This window comes from Leptinotarsa decemlineata, unplaced genomic scaffold, assembly GCF_025532065.1.
Source record: "Leptinotarsa decemlineata unplaced genomic scaffold, Ldec_3_MD MMD2_tig00001393_RagTag_RagTag, whole genome shotgun sequence".
NCBI lineage: Eukaryota > Metazoa > Arthropoda > Insecta > Coleoptera > Chrysomelidae > Leptinotarsa > Leptinotarsa decemlineata.
Window position 1 is genome coordinate 6,970,772 of NW_027412562.1, and position 22,377 is coordinate 6,993,148.

The 22,377-nt window shown below is 34.6% G+C and overlaps 1 protein-coding gene across 2 annotated transcripts in view; it reads left to right on the top strand.

Annotated features, from left to right (window-relative positions):
* Positions 1–1,504: 1,504 nt before the first annotated feature.
* Positions 1,505–22,377, top strand: part of LOC111509749 (cGMP-dependent protein kinase for) — a 509,933-nt gene continuing 489,060 nt past the window's right edge. The window contains exon 1 of one of the 2 annotated variants that reach the window (XM_074175926.1): positions 1,505–2,026. The gene's annotated coding sequence lies outside the window, so the exon portion shown is untranslated. The remainder of the gene's footprint in view (positions 2,027–22,377) is intronic. The other variant, XM_074175924.1, reaches the window with a different exon arrangement.

The following is a 22,377-nucleotide window of genomic DNA, read 5'->3' on the forward strand; positions in this document are numbered from 1 at the left end:
ACAACTTTTATAACTTTTTGACTCGTCGTATCTCAGAAACGGTGGCTCTAAGAAAACGAAGTATTGATACATTTTTTGTAGACAATTTTGATCTACAATTTTTATCTGAGGTTATTTTATGATAAAACTTACCGTTTTCCTGAAAATCACGAAAAACAAATTTTTTTCCGAGATTTTTGACCTTTGACCTCGAATAATTTTTTTTCCAGACATAGCAATCATTCGGAATTTTAAAATCTTATTTTTAACTATGTTTGAAACAATTACACGCGTTTGCAAATTGCGTTGTAAATTTATGTACCTTCCAATGTCTGGATTGACCGGATTATGCATGTATACTTTATTTCGAATTGTCAAAACAAATTTTTATTCTACTTTTTTCCTTTGCCTATGTAAGTACTCTTACGAAATAAAACATTTTAACCACACATATTCCGCATCTTCTTCATTCACTTTTTTATAATTATTATTGTGTTACTATTAACGGGTTTTGCTGGCCTTTTTGAAGGGCCCCAAAGTTTCATACACCGCTCACACAAGACACCTGCATTTCCAAAGACGGCTCTGCCTCTACTATCCATTCACTTTTTTCCTCATTTTTCACAATGGTCAGCGCACTCTGAGATCCTCGCTGCAAATCACAATAGAAATCATCCGATCGCATCCATTCAATTAACAAATCCAAATCCAGACCACTTGTTGCGCAGAATGTACGCGTGATAGTACAACGAACAACGGGGAGTGACCGCATGTTTTCAAACTTATCCGCGAAGAGCGACAGCGTTGCCAAATGATAATTTCTCAATCCCCTAGACAATTTGATGAAAAATTTTTGGATTTGTTGGAATTCACAAATGTTCAACTGCGCTGATTCAAGTTGGCTTATTTTTCCAGAAATGAGTCAGATGACACAAATGTGCTTGGTTTTCTACAGACATTTAAGACTGTTAATCTCACTCAAGTAGTGACAATTGACCAAATATTATAATTAGTGCCTTTCTGTATTATTTTTGAATATTCATGTTGACATTTCTGGACAAATAAGCTTTATTTGATGTTCATCTTTTTATTCACACATGAAATCATTGAAAAAACTGACTTGTAGAAGTTAAACTGTCATTTGACAAATCAATAAATTGACAATGAAAAGTAATATGTGACTGGTAGTTCTACACGTTTCTATATAAACTATAACATAGAATGACTTGCTTTCACCCAATCACACTGTATAACAGTTTTGAGAAGATAAAATGACTCCATATGTGAATCCGGAGATTAAAATTGCGATTTCGTCATTCCTTAGTTATTTTTTTTTAAGTTCGTCATTTATTTTTGGATTTTATATTCCATGTTTTCCAGATATCATTTGCTTTTGTTTTTCATATTGAGAGATTGGTCTTTGCTGCCTTTTCATTAGCTTTCTTCAAAATTATAGAAATATCTTTGCATCTGGCATCGCTGTGATGACCGACGACTCTCGACTACGTTCGTCTAGCCCGTTAAACATTCTGCGGCCGGTAGTGTTTGTGCTCATCTTCTAAACAAAAACATTTATCACGCGGAAAATGTGAAATGGTGAATGAAATGACAATTGTGGAAAAAACTCGAGTTTGTTTTCAGTACCTAGTTTCAGTTTAGGTAATGGAACTGTAGACGAAGTTTTGTTATGAAGTGTGTGAAGTTCGGAAACAAGAAGCACGTGTACATGCCTGAGAGTTTGTCTTGAATAAATGATAAAATATAATGTCAAGAAATGAACCCTGTTACTGAATAACAATCATTTCGCAGTGCTTACTTAACTTTTTTGTTGAAAATTTTTGACAGTCCTCGAGTAGTGTTGAAAATATTAATTTTTGATTTATTCCTTGATTTATTTTAGCTGAATGTAAAGACACTTTTGGCCTCATTTGGAACGTAGCATAGTGCAGTGTTTTGTTTCAAATATTACTTACTTTAATTCCATTCCAATTTAAATTTCAAGTGTTTTGAAGTATGCTGTGCAGTACTGTTTACATCCAGGAATAAGGTAAGATTTTTGTAATTAGACGCACTTTTCAAATGCTTAGCGGCAGTTCATAAATGTATTTGAAATGTCCCTGTTGGTATCTGGGTGAAATATAAATCGAATCAAATAAATGAATCCCTGATTATGTGGACACAATTGTTGCATGAAAGATTGCCCTATCAGCATTTTGCTCTCATTCTCTAAAATATTCGAGAAAAATGTTTCTCGTCAAATAAGAGCTTTCCTTGAAGAAAATCGAATACTCCCGTACGAGCAGTCTGCAGTCAAAAAACACGGAACACAGATTGCCCTCTTGAAAGTAATCGACGATCTTGCGAGATTCAGAGATCAATCAAAAGTCACCATTTAAGTACTGCTTGATCAAAGTGAAGCTTTTGATTTAGTTCATTTTGATTTACTCAACAGCAAGATCAAGTTCATAGGATTCGCCCTTCGAAGCGACCAGGAAAATAATCATCTAAAATTGTCGAACTGGAGCTGCATAATGAGGAGGTGCACCATCCTGCTGAAAAACTATTTCGTTTTCGAATAAATTTATATCATCCTCAGTTGCCCTATTGATGCACGGTATCATTCGATTCTCCAACATATCCAAATATTTATCACTTGTCAAATTATCCTCGGTAAAAAAAGGTTCTATGAAGTGGTCACCTAAAATTCCTGCCTAAACATTCAGTTTTTGAGGTCGTTTGGTATGAATTTGACGGTATAAATGAGGATTCGTATCACTCCAATATCGAAAATTTTGCCGATTAACCTCTCCATTCAAACTAAACGTACATTCATCCGAAAAACAAATTTTATGAAAGAAATTCTGATGCAAGTTGATCCGTTCAGGGAGACTTCCACAAAACTCGATACGTCTATCGAAATCATCTTCGTTCAAATCATGAACTAGTCTAATCTTATATGGATGTACTTATGAAGGATCGTGAAAACCAGCGGCGACTCGTCAGAGGAGGCAAGGGAGGCTTAGCCTTCCCATAAAATTTGAGGCTATTCATCGCAATAAATTAAAAGATATTGACAAATAATTATGATTATTTTTTTCTAAAAATGCTTGAGTATCATTACTTTACCATTAATTTTTAATATAAATACATAATATGCCCGAAAAAACACTATCACTCACTACGTAGTACGTACCACACTGAATCCTGCATCAACAAAACTCAAACGCACCGCCCATGAACGAATAACGAATAAACTATCAACCCGAAATAATAAATGCCACACGTTGCAAGGGAGCCAAGCCTCCGAGCGCTTTAAAAAACACAGGCTCCACGAGACCGATCCAACCAGCGACATACGTCCCGATTTGTAATTTCAGTTGCAGAAATTATAGCATCAGAGGAGGCTAGCCTCCAATTGATCTCCGTTAGTGTACAGCGGCTGCGTTTGTTTTTTATTTAATTATTCGGACGGATACTATGACGGACCGGGACTAAAAAATATTCCGGTAAATCGTTTTAGTTCTTGATAATATTTGTTATTTGTGTATAAAACAGACAGTATTATATTATAGCAGTGCTTTTTGGTAATATTTTCAATGAGTTTTTAAATTATTTTCTTTCAATTTCAAGGTGTTTTCAAGTTTTCACTTTTCGGTAAGTTTTTTTTTTCATTTATTATGGATAAGTTGGACGAAATTAAAATATCTGACGATATAGTCGATTGGTTGCTGACAAATAATTTCAAGTCTTTATTTTATGATAATAAATTTTACATTATTAAAACTCTGGGAAGGCCTCAACCAAATTTGATTTCAATTAAATCGTCAGATAATCGACAAAATCGAGGATTTAATATTAGTTGGTAGGATAAATGCGATTGGTTAACCGGCTCCATTAAACGAGAAAAACTTTTTTGTTGGCCCTGTGTTTTATTTTCCGTACAAACCGAATACCAAACGTGGTCTAAAATAGGATACTCCGATTCAAAAAATTTACCTCGTGTTATGGGGCAGATATGATTCACAATTTGGCACTTTTTTAAATGGTAGCGTTTTTTCGGGCACCTCAAAAACCATCCAAAATGAGCTTTATAGACAGTGTGGCATACATTATTAAGGAAACTATAAGCAAGGTGATTGAAAATGTTTCTTTTTTTGCATGGGAAATTGATGAAACTACCACTACCGATATTACCTGTACATCACAACTTTCAATCGTTTTTATATATGTCAAAGATGGTAATGTGGTAGAACGTTTTATGGGTTTTCATGATGTTTCATGTGGGCGCACAGCTGACGATTTGATTATTTTTTTAATTCGTACGTGTGACACCTACAATTTTAGGCATAAGTTAATTGCGTCAACCTATGATGGGGCTACGGTCATGGCCGGCCATTCAAATGGTTTACAAACTAAAATAAAGTCCATAGCTCCTCATGCACTTTTTACGCATTGTCATGTCCATGCCCTAACTTTAGTATTAAGCAAAGCGGGCAAGCGGGCTTTTCTGTGTATATATAGTCCATATGACTTAAGCCTCCCCTGTTCTCCAATGCACGAGCCGTCACTGCTGAAAACATATGTACGAACGATTCCTGATTCTCGAGATAACTTAGTAAGATATTGCGAATTTTCCATTAGTCCAACGTGCCCTGAAACTGCAATACAAGCTTCATCGTTGACAACTCCTGAACGATTATGCTTTTTATTGCTAACAGATCCAGTTTGCATAAATTTGTTCAATAATTCCGAAACGTATTTGTGTCGTACATTTCTTCCTGGATCATTATCATTGAACATACGGACAGCAGCTCAGGCACTATATCCATTCTGGTAGTATAAACTCACTATTTCAATCCGTTCTCGAAACTTATAAACCATTGCTTCTCAAGAATTCACAAAAGCAGAAACACCAATTGTAACTTCACCTGGTAGGTAATCGTTATTGTAGAATTAGCCAAATACAAATTGATGGGAATATCGAATTCAAACTTAACTAGGCAAAATAAGACTTTTTTGAAGAATACTTCACAAAAACACCTATGAAACCTAGGTAACAGATTGTACAGAAGTTCATTCAGGGTGGTTCGTTTCCAACTCAGATAATGTTTAGCTTCCAAACTATGAACTGCAGACTATAATGTATTCTACTTTGTTGAAATCTGTTCATCAAGGAACATCTGATAATGCAAAATAATTGATCCTTTTACAAAAAAAATGGTGACATTCTCTGGGGGTGCGATTGGGAAAGTTAGATCAAATGTGAATTTGTTAAAATGTGTGTGGTATTTTTTTATTTTTCCTGAAAATAATTGTTCCAAAAGTTATTCAGGGTGGCTCGTTTTTAACTCAAATAATTTGTAGCTCCGGACCATAAGCTTCAGACCATGAAGCATCTGATAATGCGAAACAATGTAGGGTGATTCATTAAAAAAAATTGTTGACATGCTCTGGGGGTGCGATAGAGGAAGTAACATCAAATGTGAATATGTCAAAATGTGTGCCCCTGTATACTATGGTTGACGTGTTTTTTTATTTTTCCTGCAAATCATTATACCAGAAGTTATTTAGGGTGACTTTTTTCAAATGGAATATACTGTATATATTTTCGACTCAAACAAAATTTTTTCGCAGTTTCAACTTTTATAATTTCATTCAATTATACTGATCATCAGATATCAGTAAATAAATTCATTCGAACTTCGAATTTCCGTCATTTCGATAAGCTCATTCAACCTTGAAACCAAATCCTATTTGTTGTCTAGTTTATGCTTCCTCCGCATAGAGACACATATGACGGGTTATTTTTGTTTGCAGTGATAACATACACAAAACACATGGCATTTGTGTGCTATTAGAATATCCACCGCATATATTTAGGTATATTGTTTATTTTTCACGGTTGTGTTTAATGATGGCAATAACTAAGCTTATCCTCGGTTTTTGTTACTAGAAGTATCCAGAATTTTTTGCAGAAAAGTGGGAATGTTCAGAAGAATAATTGCACCATTAGGTTCAACCGGTGCTAATGTGATATGAAAAAAAATATAACTAAATTATGAGTAATAAACATACATAAGGGATACATAGTATATTATTATGTCAGAAATACAAAGGGTTCAAATTAAATATTTAGTCACATTAAAAATTGAAATGCAAAGTTATGAATTTTTTTGGGTGAAAAACTTTTCTGCGGCAAATCAAAACTTTTGTCACCAGATACTTATCATTTAACTTCAGTTTACTCTACATATAGTATTGGGTTGAGGAAAGTTCAATTACCATTTTTCTGCTTTCAAATTTGAAATAGGTCAATTTTAAAGCTATTACATTTTAAATTTGGGGGGCTAATATGATACAGCCAAAGGGGCTATTATGATACACAACAAGGAGATATTGTGATACTCATCTTGATATTGAAAATGCCAAATATGCCAAAGAAAATCAAGTTTTGATAATTAAACTACCGTCACACACTACTGATATCTTGCAGCTTCTTGAGAAAACATGTTTCAAAACACTGAAGTATAACTGGGATCTATCAATTCTTCAGTGGTTCAGACAAAATCAGAGAAAATTAGGATAAGGTGAGTTTGTGGATTTCTGTGTGCTCGATGGTATGATGATTTGCCAGCTGAAAATATAAAGTCTGGTTTTGCATTTGTTGGTTTGTGCTCATATGATCGCTTTGATCCTGAGAAGTTAGCAAAATATTAAATAGAACAGTCAAACAAGCAGATTCAACAACAACACGATGAGGTTAGCACGGAACCTCAAGTGTCAGTGTTGAGTTCTACGAGTACATCTCATTCTTTCACTCCCTCTCGGCGATTACAAGTAGGCCTAAATGTAGACCTGCCCTCAACTTCTAGGGCTTCTTCCACTTGTTCAATTTATCCTGGGAGTTTTGAATCCCTGCTTTTGCAAAAAATCAATGAAACAACTAGAAAGAAACAAACTAGAAGGCGTCTAGACACAAGAGCGAAAGTAATTACTAGAGATGAGTGGATGGAGGCTGAAAAAGAGACGAGGTTTCGAGAAAAAGAAACTAATCCTAAAGGTGAAAAAAAACTTAAAAATAGGTCTAATTCCAGTAACTAAAAAACAAAAAGTCCTGCCAACACCTTGATTGAAAACATTGACGTAGGAAAAGGTCCAAGTGAAATGGTGTGTAAAAAGAAACAGTGTAAAAGGAGGGACCCGTGGCTCGATACTGACTCTGATATTGATGATAAGATGCTGTTATATGTCAAGATGAGAGTGATTGCGATTTGGAAGACTTGTGTTAAATAACTGAAATGGAAGGACAAGAGGAACGTGAATTTGAAGCTCTCATTGCCCAACAAGACAGTCCAATAATTTACAACCCTCAGGTGAATGATTGGGTTGTAGTAAAATTTCCATTTGATAAATCTGTGCTACATTTTGTTGGACATATCACCAATTTTTTTGAAACTGATCCTCAAGTGAAGTTCACAAGAGTCAGGGAAAAACTCCATCAACTACCACCTTCTACTGAAAAGAATCAGAAGACTTGTCTGTTGTTGACTCTTCTGCTATCATAGAACTTTTGCCAGAACTCCAGCCTGGGCGAAGGGGGGAGCTCCTTCTCCCTCTTACATTCAAAAATTACAACATTCAATAAAGAGCAAAAAAGAAAAAGGTAGGTAATGTACATAACCTAGTTTATGCTGATATTCAAAGTTTAATTATTATTTCATATTTTAAATGATTGAAGTGCTCTTAACTATTAGGAAGAAACTCAAAGCTTGTGATTAAAAATCACTGAATTTTGTTTTTCTGAAAAGTGTTACTTGAAGAATTAACTTCTAAAGGTATTTTTTCCAGAGGCACCAACACCAGTTTGTTTTGTATGTACACAGTACAAGCATTTAGAAGTTTAATAAACTAGATTTTTACCTTGTTACATCCAGAAAATCATTTGAGTGTCGGTACATGTCAACATTCAAACCCCCATAACTCCGAAACAGTTGATAAAAAAAAATGAAAAAAAAAAAACTGGTGACAGACTAGGCCATGGGCTATATAACAATAGCCCCCTTATCTTTCCATTGCTAATATTCACTGACCTACACCGCTGTATCACTTTAGCCCCTGCTTTGTGTATAATACACACTTTTATTTTGATTTCTCACTTTCCCCTACAAAATACAACTTTCTCACTCACTTAGTAGTATAAAGATGCTCAAAATACATATTAAGATATTTTTTGTATGGTTCAAATGTGTTTAGTTTTTGGGTTAATATTGTTTGTCAATTTGTATCATAATAGCCCCGGTTGACCCTACATTTTTTTCTTAATTGACTCGGCCGTTACTTGATGAAGATCCATAGTAATTTTCCAAACTACACCGGCAACGATTTGATCTTGACAAACTTTATTTCCAAAAGTATCACGTGTTAAGCTATCACAGTACCTTTTTAGCAGTGAATAGCATACTGAAAACTAGTTCTTCACTCCAACTTTTATACTACATGGGCTGAACAGTCTCGGGCCTAACACATAGATGGCGATAGTCTTATTGCATTCACCGCTCTTTCTAACCTTCGAAAGTAAGCTTTTGAAGTTTCATGATATTTAAGTCATAAGTTTGTGAATTATTGTGCTAAAAGTGACTTTTGTTATTTTCAAAAAAAAATGGATCAAAAACAATTTTGTGTCTTAATTTTACACTGCTTCTTGATAGAGAAAATACCGCTCATGTGAAGCAATGGATTGAAAAGTGTTATAAAAACTCCGCTCCATCAAAAACAACAATTAAACGTTGGTTTGCTGACTTCAGACGTAGTCGTAGAGACGCCGATGATGCAGATTGCAGTGGACGTCCAAATGAGGCAGTAACACCAGAATACAAAAAAAATCCTGAAATTGTTTCAAATGATCGAAGAGTGAAGTTGCATGATTCAGCTGACACTGGAAAGTTAAAAAAGAACGTGTTGACTTTATGTTGTGATGTATTTATTATACTCTGTTATTTTCTGCTGTGTAATTGAGCTATGTCCTGTTGAGTATTGTATTAAAAATGAATAAATAAATATTGCCTGCGCATTTGACTATGAGAAAGCTCAAAAACAAGAATATCTAGATGATTCTGAGCAGTATTTGACCGTGTTTAAACGTAACAAATAATAATAATAATAATACCGTAAGGCATTACCGATTACCGTAAGGCATTTGATACAATTTCGCATGAGCTCATCTTGCATTTGCTCAGATGCCTTGCGGTACCCGACAACATAGTGAGATGCATTGAACAACCGATACCACTTTGGCGAACTTGCTTCACCATAACATCTGGTCAAGCAAGAGTCCAAACAGGGTGGGTCACTTTCAGAAGGGGTGTATTTCAGGGTGATTCCCTCAGTCCCCTTCTATTCTGCATCTCACTATTGCCATTATCCGTTGCGCTCAGAAACACTCGAGGGTATAACTGTGGCACCCCCGGAAACCGGAGGCACAAGGTCACCCATCTGTTTTATATGGATGATCTTAAACTTTATGCCTCTGGAGAGAAGGATCTCCATCAGTCCTTGAGGGTGGTGGAAGAGTACACGCATGCTATCGGTATGAAATTCGGGATAGACAAATGTGCAATGGTTCATCTCAAAAGAGGACGATGCGGGGATGCCGGAGAGACGTATACTCACCTCGGGGTGGAACAACGCCACTCACAAGAGGTAACTGCAGTGAAAAACTCTCTCCGCGGCAAGTATCAGCACAAACTTCGACAGATCTAGTCATCGGAGCTGTCGGGGAAGAACAAAGTTGCTGCAACAAATATGCTTGCCGTTCCAATCTTACTCTACTCGTTTGGAGTAGTGAAGTGGACTCGGGAGGAGCTGTATCTATCAACTCGACGTAAGGACCCGAAAAATGATGCATCTCTATAGGAGTTTGCATCCCAAATCGTCCGTTCCACGGTTGTACTTCCCCCGACAACAGGGAGGTCGTGGACTTTTGAGTTTGGAGTGTCTACATGACATAATGGTACTGGATACAACCTGTAAAGTTGTCAGGAGTTCGGATCCCCTTCTCTGCATGGTCCGTGACCATGAGAGAGCAGGAATTGGAGCATTTCTCCTTAGGGCAGCTGCTCGAGCAGCTGATGAACTCGGTATAGTTTTCGACTCTGAACGAGGTGACTACAACTCTGTCACCGAGTTGGAACCCGTTTAGCAAAAAGCTCAGATAAAAGCCGCAGAGATCACATTACTTCTGCGGAGACACAGGGATAAGCCGATGCATGGGGTCTTCTTCAATAACATTGAAGACCTTGGCTTATCAAAGCGCCTGACCTTCGCTTTTCTCAGGTCGAGTGGGCTGAAGTCGGAAACTGAGGGGTTCATCATGGCTTGCCAGGATGGTGTCTTCAACACCTAAGTCTACCGCAGTCGCGTGATGGGTATAGAGGTTCCTGACACAAGGTGCAGGGCCTGCCGCGAGGCGGCCGAGACCCTAATGCACTTGCTATCAGCATGTCCAGCATATGCGGTCTCGGCCTATATCCATCGACATAACGCGGCCCTAAGAGTGCTATATTATCATATACGGCACTCTTACGGTATTGACGAGACACCGGTGTTGCCCTACGCTCCGGGGATATTGAATCCGTTGTGGGGAACGAGAAGTGTCGAATTTATTGGAACTATTCGTTCCCCACCCTCAGGCTCATATAAGCTAATAAGCCTGATGTAGTCCTTCTCGACCACCAGACCAAAACGATATTTGTCGTGGAATTTTCAGCTCCTGGCGAGACGAATATCGTCAGAAAAGAGGAGGAAAAACGGATAAAATATCGAGATTTTCTCTTCGAACTCCGCAGACTCTATCCAGATCACTCTGTCAAGATGGTCGTTCTGATTATTGGAGTCCTTGGTGGAATGATGTCTTCTCTACTCTCGAATCTCAAAATTATACCGGCTTGCCGCACTAAGGCAGAAATCTTAGCCGCACACATGCAGAAGGCTGCCATTCTTGGCTCACTGCGTTTGCTCAGGGCACATGACTCTCGGACCCAATGATCACTTACCCCACGGTGTGGAGAGTGGTCATTGGTTGATTATGCTGGCGCGCCCTCCCGAATGCATCGGGGCTTCGGGGGATAGGGCCTGACCAGCGCACACTACGGTGAAAAAAAAATAATAATAATAATATTAATAATAATCAATAACATTGTAGACCTTGGCTTATCAAAGCGCCTGACCTTCGCTTTTCTCAGGTCGAGTGAGCTGAAGTTGGAAACTGAGGGGTTCATCATGGCTTGCCAGAATGGTGTCTTCAACACCTTAGTCTACCGCAGTCGCGTGATGGGTACACAGGTTCCTGACACAAGGTGCAGGGCCTGCCGCGTGGCGCCCGAGACCCTAATGCACTTGCTATCAGCATGTCCAGCATATGCGGTCTCGGCCTATATCCATGGACATAACGCGGCCCTAAGAGTGCTATATTATCATCTACGGCACTCTTACGGTATTGACGAGACACCGCTGTTGTCCTACGCTCCGGGGGATATTGAATCCGTTGTGGGGAACGAGAAGTGCCGAATTTATTGGAACTATTCGTTCCCCACCCTCAGGCTCATACAAGCCAATAAGCCTGATGTAGTCCTTCTCGACCACCAGACTAAAACGATATTTGTAGTGGAGTTTTCAGCTCCTGGCGAGACGAATATCGTCGGAAAAGAGGAGGAAAAACGGATAAAATATCGAGATTTTCTCTTCGAACTCCGCAGACTCTATCCAGATCACTCTGTCAAGATGGTCGTTCTGCGTTTGCTCAGGGCACATGATTCTCGGACCCAATGATCACTTACCCCACGGTGTGGGGAGTGGTCATTGGTTGATTATGCTGGCGCGCCCTCCCGAATGTATCGGGGCTTCGGGGGATAGGGCCTGACCAGCGCACACTACGGTGAAAAAAAAAAAACAATAATAATAATAACGTTTATTGTTATACACAAAGGGAAAAGGGTTAGCCGGAGGCTATCTTCCACCCGCCCCACAATTAAGAAAAAAAATAAGCATACAGTAAGACTATAAGTAATAGTTACAATAGACACAAAAATAATATAAAAAAAACTATTATGGAGGTAATATAAAAGATTACAATCATTTTTGAACATCTAAGAAATTAATTTTAAAAGTTTTATTGAATTGTTATATAGACAAATGAAATACGGTAATAAATTATTTAGATACTTCGGTCCAAAGTAAGAAAAACATCCCTCAAATTTGGTAGTAACATGATATGGAATGGTAAATGTATCTTTTCTTAAATTGATAGAATGATTATCAGATCGCTTACTAATTAATCTGAACAAGTAATTAGGAGTTTTGCTTTCCAATATCGGATTTTTTGCATCAATATGTGACAGTGGATGAAACATGGATCTATCACTTCACTCCGGAACCAAAGCGCCCGAATGAACAACAATCGGGTGGAAAGGTTATGGTCTCGATATGTTGGGATGTGCGTGGTGTAATATTCATCAACTATCTTGAGAAAGGAAATACCATCAACAGTGAATATTATATAGCGTTATTGTAGCATTTGAAGGCCGAATTGGGGAAAAACGACCCCATTTGAAGAAAAAGAAAGTGCTGCTTTATCAAGACAGTGCACAGTATCACAAATCAATGAAAACGATGGCAAAAGTGCATTAAATGGGCTTTGAATTACTCCCGCATATACCATATTCGCCAGACTTGGCTCCCAGCGACTACTAACTGTTCGCAGACCTCAAAAAAATTCGCTCGAATGAAGAGGTTATTGCTGAAACTGAGGCCTATTTTGAGGCAAAAAGTACATTGTTTTACCAAAGTGAGATTGAAATGTTAGAGCGACGCACATACTGGTATTGGAGTCCAAAAAGCTGGTCATAGATCAAAATTACAAACTTTATTGTTAAGAGCTAGCGTTGGGGTCCAAAGCAGATAGTTGTATATGATGTCATTTAGCTGCATTCTCAATCCAGATAGTTCTACAGGAGAGATGTGATAACAATCAAACGAATACTGTCACTTGATGTGACCCATATTTCAACATGGTTCAGTTGCATTTTTTTATGTTTAACGTGATTTCAGTGAAAAAATAATCAGTATGGATACGCTTGATCAAGGTACCTATTTTCTCTATATTGTATCGATAAATACACTCAAAACTTATTTCATGTTGAGATATCGATAATAAGAAAGTAAACAAAAACCATAGCGATGTTCTTTTTAGATGGTATCCTTTGAAAAACTGAAGAAAATTTCCGTGGCAAAGTTAGTTTAAAACGCCTTATCAACCTGTTTTGTATGTTACAACATCAGTTGCCAGTATTTTATTTCAAGTTTAAAGTTCGTTAACTTCAAGTCTGACAAATGGTTAGATGAACGGATATGCATGAAACAACAGGGTTACAAATAATTGGTTACGGAGATAAAACCCGAACACGACAGGAAGTAGTTTGCCTATTTCATGAGAAATTTCCTAATTTACCGCCCATATCTCAAGGAACAATAAGCAAAATAGAGAAGCAATTTCGGGAGCTTGGTCATGTGAGGCAGATAAAAAAAGCAGCTTCCAATGCAATGAGTGATGAACTCAAATTAGATGTGATGCTTGAGATTGAGGAAAACCCATGATAATCGGAAAAATTGCCGCTATTGGTCAACGGAAAATCCTCACTGGATGAGAGAAGAACACACGCAATACTCTCAGAAGGTTAATGTTTGGGCAGGGATTGTAGGAAAACATATCATTGGTCTGTTTTTCATTGAGGGCAACTTTAATGGCGATAATAATTTGGCACTAATTCAAAATGATGTCATTCCAAGTTTAGCAAATTTATATCCTTATCCACGAAACCCTCTAGTTTCAGTGAATAGGTAATGGTTTCAGCAGGATGGAGCACTACATTACCAAGTTAATGTCCGACAATACCTCGATACAACATTTCCCAATCGGTGGATAGGGATCACCTGTATTTTCATGATTAGATTTTTTTATGGTGATATGTAAAAAGCAACGTGTACAAAAGTAAACCTTCAGATTTGAATGACTTAAAGAAACGAATAACACTTGCGATTAGGTCGGTCACGACTGATATGTCAAATAATGTTAGAAGACAGTTTTATTTAAGATTAGGATGTTGCCAAGACGTTCGCGGTGAACATTTTGAACATCTACTTCTTTAACATCCATAGTTCTTTTTCGTATTCTACATTTAATTACGTTTGTCATTACATTTTAGTTTTTGAGTGTATTTTATCGAATTTCGTTAACCACATGACTTTAATTTATTTTTTCTTAAGTGTTGCAATAAACTTGAAAGCGATAACATTTTTGAATAGAGAATGAAGATACCTTTCAAACGATATATCACAAACCTTCCCATTTAAAAAATTTGAGGTTGTACCTGTCATTCGAAGGGGGTTTACGTTGGAGAATGTTAAATTATGATTTACATTTGACGTGTTTCGGGTTTTTTTAAATATTACATTAACCGAAATAATTAATTTATTTCATTTGGCTTTTACACACTGTATATTATTGATGTACAGCCGTTCGTCTTTGGCATTGCACGACGTTTCGGCAAGATCCCACTTACAATATTCATGTGCTTTGCTTGGTAGCTGATTTGATCAGACCTAGTTGGCTGATAGGAATGGAATTTGTTATATAGGTTTAATAATAATAATATAACTTCATTCACAAAATAAGGGACCGAAAAAATATATATGATTTTTTGGTAGTTGATCTTCCGATCATGGTGTGTGAAATTTTAAATACATTTTCATTTTATTAAAATCAAATAATTTCTATTTTGGTTTCGTCGCAGTTCTGTTGACGTGATATCTATTGATGTCCGTCACAGGTCTTTGTGCACAAATATCAAAAACAACCATAATTACTCTTTTTGATTTTCCATTTTTATACTCCTGGAATAATTCAATCAAGGTAGTTGGCTAATGTTGAGTTATTTATTTTCATTTATTGAGAGTGTGACACGGTTGAAACGTAGCAGCATTCCAAATCCAAATATTGCTGATTTCAAGTATGTAATGGAGTAGTTACCTCGAACTCTCAGTACAAATTAGGAGGTAATAGTTCTAATAATCAGGATAATTATAGCTTCTTATGGTTATGCATCGAACCGTTGAATTCATTCTATATTTCATCGAGTATTTCATGCACTTGATTACATTGAGCTTAGTCGACACGGTGTCAGAGATTACACTGATAATGAAAGTTCTCCACGTATCATTATGATTTGTAGTTTTGATTGTTTGAACTTAACTGTTACCACATTTATGAATAACAGTATTCTGAAAATGATTATAAGTATGGTAGTCTAATCAACAACTTCAAATTCATAAAAAATAGAGATAAAGGTCCTAAAAATATGAGCGATAGCTCATTCGATTCGAAATCACCCCTAGGAAAATGTTTTTGAAGGATTTTGGTGCAGGTAAAAAATTACAATTGTTATTAACTAAATGAGATTAAAAAAAATGGTATTTAGTTTTTCGTTAATAACTCAAAAAATATTAATATTTAAGCAATTTTGAGAAAAGCTTGTTAAAGAGGAGGAAATTTCCGATAAAAAAGTCCCGACTTTCGAAACTCTGTCTCCATTATTTATAATTTTAATTTGACGTTGAAAATAGGGTCCCGCGCGGCTATTACGGCATTGCCGCGCTGCCGCTAAAGAGAGTTTATCAAAAGATATAATTTTTTTATAACATAAAATATCATTTTAAAAATTTGAAAAAAATCTAGTATTATCCTAACACTTGAATGAATCGAATTCCGTAGAAAAAAAGTTTTATCACCATTTTTTAAAAAGTTATTCAATTGTTAACTAACAAATTTTTTCTCAATCTCCGTTGGCATAAATAATGGGATAAAAGGTATAAATAATTGGCCTATAAATTTTAAACTTCGTGGAGCCCTTTTGATATATATATATATATATATATATATATATATATATATATATATATATATATACTTCATGATCCTGCGATAAAAGTTCATAAGAATTTATTAATTTGTTAATTATGATTTTTTATAACTATTGCAAAATGAAATATCGAAAAATTGTTGATAACATTTTTTTTAATATTTAGTTATGCCTGTTTTCACATTAAACAATGGCAGTTATCAACATACGATATGAATTTTTTGCGTAATTTGTTTATTGAATTGTTTTAAACAAATAGTGACAATATTTTTTTTAATGTTTTTTTTTTGCTATTTTGTTGTCTAGAGATAGTTAATAATGATTTGAAAGAAAAAAAAAATTTTCTTAATTTTAATTTTTAATTGTTTAAAATCAATTTTCTTATATTTCGATTGTTTAAATAATCAGTCAAGAAATAATTTTGCTTTTAAAAATCATTATTCACACTTTTAAATAGTTTGGCAATTTTTTTTTATTATTTAATTGTTTATTAGTTTAACAATTTATTATATATAAATAAAAAAAATTTATGGCACTTTTATATATATATATATATATATATATATATATATATATATATATATATATATATATATATATATATATATAGCTGTTTTTATAATTTTTCTATGCTTCATAAAAAATATAACGTTGGTCAATATTTGTTTATAACAAATTGTTAAACTAATAAACAATTAAATAATAAATAAATTTTTTGCCAAACTATTTGAAAGTGTAAATTATGATTTTTAAAAGCAAAATTATTTCTTAACTGATTATTTAAACAATCGAAATATAAACAATTAAAAATTAAAATTAAGAAATTATTTTTGAAAAACCATAATTATCTCTAGACAACAAACTAGCAAAAAAAATTTTCAAAAATATTGAATTTCTTTATTTGTTTGAAACAATTAAATGAACAAATTATGTAAAAAATTCATATCCTATGTTAATAACTGCCACTGTTTAATGTGAAAACAGACAATAGCTAAATATCAATTGAAAAAAAATCATCAACAATTTTTAGATATTTCATATATATATATATATTTGTTCAAATTTTTAAAATGACATTTTATGTTATAAATTTTTTTTTTTTTTATAAACTCTCTATAGCGGAGGTATAGTGGAGATACGAGCTTCGAGATTTGGGACTTTTTTATCGAAAATTTCCTCCTCTTTAACGAGCTTTTTTCAAAATTGCTTATATAATAATATTTTTTCAGTTATTAACGAAAAACTAAATAACTTTTTTTTAATCTTGTTTTGTTAATAACAATTGCAATTTTTTACCTGCACCAAAATCCTTCGAAAACATTTTTCTAGAGGTGATTCCGAATCGAATGAGCTATCGCTTATATTTTTAGGACCTTTATCTCTATTTTTCATATTTTTGAACTTTTTGATTAGACTATGTGTAGCTTACAATCACAAATCACAAACTAAGTTACAAAATTGAAAAGAGTTTTTTTTATCTTTCTGGAGGTGTTAATCGCAATTTATATAGTTCATTAGTTATTTTTCGTATTTAATGGTTCAGAACTTATAAACAAGAGTTTAGAAATAAAAACTAAAAAATGAAAACTAATTTGAAACTAATTTAAAATTGTTTTCAACATCGATAATGAGGTTGGCTTGATGTATTCTGAGAAGGATTATAAGTATGGGTGTAGCTAGTCACAACCACAAATGACAAAAAACTCCGTTTTCAATTTTGTAACGTGGTTACAAAATTGAAAACGGAGTTTTTTTTACCTTGATGGGGTATTAATCGCAATTTATACAGGTCATTAGTTATTTGTCATATTTGATAATTCAGACCTTATAACTAAGAGTTTCAAAAACTAAAAAATACGCTTTGAAAGCAACACAAATAATAAATGAAACTAATTTAAGATTGTATTCAACATCGATAATGAGTCCTATGGCTTGATGTAACTAATGACTATTAAATAAGTCTTGAATAACAATAAATCTATTCACAAAAAAATTAAATATTGTTGTAAAAAAGCGTGGAATGTTTTAAATTATATTTTTATTCTGGGTTCAATTTGGCAAACAGCTCCTAATTAGGTATTTATAACCATGGATATTTAGCACTCCACGCTTTCTTACAACAAAATTAATTTTTTTGTAAATAGTTTTATTCTGATTTCAGACTTATTGAAAGTCATTAGTTACAACAAGTCATAGAACTTATTGTCTATGTTGTGTTTGTGTTGCTATCAAAGCGTGTTTTTTAGTTCTTTAAACTATTATTTATTTTCCACTTTTCACTTTGACTTGCTATTTCAAGCCCATTTGTTTCAATACAAAATATAAGTTCAAAATGATGAAGAAATGATAAAAGAATGCTTGATTGCAGTAGCCGAAGAAATATGCCCCGAAAAGGTAGATTTATTTAAAAGTGTCAGTTTGTCAGCAAACACCGTGGCTTGGAGGGTGCAAGACATCGCAGAAAATATATCATCTCAACTGTCTGACAAAAATGGACATCATGAGTGGTTTTCTCTAGCATTGGATGAGTCAACGGATGTGTCTGATACTGCTCAGGTGTTGATTTTTATTCGCGGAGTAGATAAAAGCTATGAAGTGTATGAAGAACTTCTTGATATTGATAGTATTCACGGCACGTGAAAACGTGAAAACACCATTAATAAAAAGAACCTTCGATGGAAAAATTTGAAATCTATAACAACTGATGGAGGCAAAAATATGTATGGTAAAAATAAAGGAGTGGTTGCACTTGTGTCAAAGGCTGTAGAAAATGATGGTGTTTCAAAACCATTAGTCTTATATTGTATCATTCATTAACAGTCCTTGTGCGGAAAATGTTTGGATATGTCTGAAGTTCTAAAACCAGTCATATCAGTTGTTAACTTCATCAGATCCACTGGGCTGAATCACCGACAATTCCGCGAGTTTATTCAACAGATTGGAGAAAATCATTTACCATATCATACTGCCGTACTCTGGCTTAGTTGCGGAAAAGTCCGCTTTTTTGAACTTTGAGCAGAGATCGAATTTTTTTTAAATGAGAAGCAGCGCCCTTTTGCCGATTTGGAAAATAGTGAATGGATGTGGAAGTTAGCCTTCTATGCCGATTTGACAAATCATATGAACGAACTGAATTTGAGATTGCAAGGAGGAAATCAGCTTCTTCCTGATTTATACACCAATATCAAATCCTTCAGGTAGAAAATAATACTATTTCAATCGCAATTACGTGAAAAATGTTTCACACATTTTGAAACATGTGAAATATTCAGCCACACTACAGAGACTGAATTTCCCGTCAATTTTGCAATCGAAACTTTGAGTGCTTTGAAGATAAATTTTGATACTCGTTTTTCAGATTTTGATGTCATTGCGAATGAAATTAAGCTTTTTCAAAATCATTTTGATTCTGACATTGAAACCCCGGCTCCGGAAGTCCAAATGGAAATTATTGATTTACGGTGCAGTGATATGCTTAAGAACAAATATCAAAATTCATCTTTGGAATTTTATAAGAGTCTACCACTGGAACAATTTGATAATTTGCATAAATTTGCTCGTGGGTTGTTTTCTGTTTTTGGTACTACTTATTGTGTGAGAAAACGTTTTCCAAGATGGAGTACACAAAGAATGTTTACAGATCTCAATTAACCGATGAGCATCTTAAATCTCTTTTGATAATTGGTACAAGTAAAATTGATCCACAACTACAAAGTATTGTCGGTGGAAAATCACAATTACATGAATCTCATTAGTGTTTTTGTTTTACTGTGATTCATTTCAATTATTTGTTAGTTATTAATATGCTTAAACTTAGATACTTAAGTTAAGTTTTCTTTGTCATCATTTCTGTCGTTAAGTTTTACCTTGCAAGTAAATAAAACCGGGTAATTATCATTCTGTGTTTTTTCTTCAACTTATCACAGCAATAGTAACAACAATTAGGTAATCATTGGCTGTCGCGGGCCAGATTGATGACAGTAAATCATTGGCTGTCGCGGGCCGGATTGATGACACTGGCGGGCCGGATTTGGCCTGCGGGCCGTAATTTGGAGACCCCTGATATAGACTATAAATTAAATCTTATTCTTTATTTGAATGTACAAAGTAATAACAATAAGCAGAATTACTAGAAGTAGAAGTGAACAATGAAAATCCTATGTTTATCACGTTCACAGAAACATAGCTAAAAGAATTTGAAGTAAGTAATTTCCCAATTAATGGCTATCATGTGATTCATTCTTATTGCCGCAAGATATATAAGGGTGGCAGAACTGCTCTGTGGGCGAAAAATGGATTGGAAACTGCTCTCTGGCTCATCAGTAACTTGAATGTAGAGAATGACTTTGAATACTGTGGTTGTGAATACAAAAATGTGAATTTTTGTCACAGAATTATTACTATATATAGATCGCCTACAGGGAACTTCTGCGTCAAACTCCAAGAGTTACTAGATACAATTTTTGCAGTAAATGTTTGTTTGTGGATTAAAGGAGATTTCAATATATATTTTAAAACATTATCCCGTGAGAGAGAGGAAGTATTAGATATTTTTTCCCAATATGGACTTTATAATATTGTAGAACAAGATACTCGAGTAACTGCACAATTTTGCACTAGAATTGATAATATTTTCTCATATATTGAGGCAGAGAGCTGTGTCAAGGACACTCCTCTCTCAAATCATAGATATATCACAGTAAAAGTGAATCACAACTCATATGTTGACAGGAAAAACATAAAGTTAAGTAGAAACTTGGCAGAAAGATCAAACAAAAATTTTCCCAACTACTAAAAGAGGAAAACTAGGATGTACTATATAACTATGAAACTTGTAATGACAAATACAAAACATTTGAAAGCATTGTTCAAAATCACTTTTTTAATGCATTTCCAATACAAACTCAAAAATCAAATCCAGTTTTGAAGATTCGGGAAACTGACGAATTGAAACAGTCAAGTGCACAGCTTAAAGATCTATATATCCTTCAGAAAAAGTATCCAATACTAGGCGAATACTATAAAGTCAGAAAACGTAATCACCAACAAATTTTGGAAAAATGTAAACGTTATCACTATGGTAACATAATTCAGAACTCTGAAAACAAAAGTAAAACTTTCTGGTCTATCATAAATGAACCGAAAGGTAAATCCAAGTCTAAGCCTAACATTAAGCTGATACATGAAAATGAAGCGATCACTTCACCTGTAACTGTAGCAAACACCTTCAATAATTTTTTCATTGATGCACCACAGAAAGTTATAGTACTAGATATAGGAGGGAATGTTGCCCCTACTCAGAGAAATATAATGAATTCAATAGTGGTACTCTCATTTACAGAATCAGAAATTAAAGATATTTTTACAAAACTTAAAAACAAGCGTTCTTCTGGCCCTGATGGCCTGCCTAATAATATAATTAAAGAATTTGCGGAAGACTTAGTTGAACCATTTTGTTTAATCAAGAATTCCTCGATAGAAACAGGGATTTTCCAAGAGTCCTTAAAAGTAGCGAAGGTGATCCCCTTATATAAAAAAGAATCAAAGAATTTACCAGAAAACTATAGAACATTGTCTCTTACATCAGTGTTTGCGAAACTATTTGAGTATTGTGTGTTAGAGAGGTTGACCTCTTTCATTGTGAGATTTAATCTGATACCAGATGAACAACATGGATTCAGGAAATCCAAATCAACCACAACAGCAACAACAGAAACATATATAGACATATTAAAAGAATTAGACGAAAAAAGATGTCCAATTGGAATATACTGCGATCTGAGCAAAGCGTTTGATTGTGTTCCACACGATTGATTATTAGAAAAGCTTTGGATTTATGGAATCAGAGGAAATACACATCAATGGTTTCGGTCTTATCTTGATGGTAGAAAATAATATGTACAGATATCTCACATTAAGGATGATGAACAAAACAGCATACACTGCTCAGATTTGATATCGTTAAATGTAGGGGTACCGCAGGGCAGTGTCCTTGCACCTATATTGTTCTCTTTATATATAGCAGATATTGTTAAATACCTAAATTAATACAAATTAACACTTTACGCAGATGATCTGTCGATTATTGATTAATGACAAGAATTATACTTTAGTTCTCAACAAACAAATTATATGTCAATTCTGGTAAAACAAATTATTCAATATTTCACTCTGAATAAGAGAGGATTGAAAACATAGAAATTAAAATGGGAGAAGTAAAACTAAAACAATGCGAAATATAAAATTTTTAGGTATAATTATGAGTGACACTTTAGATTGGGAATTCCATATCAGAGAAACAGTGTCCAAACTAAACAGCAAAATATACCAGAGTTCTTAACTTGTCCGTACTAAAAAAAATTTAATATGCTGAAATTCAGTCACGACTCACATATGGAATCTTATTATGGGGTTCATCATCAGCAGC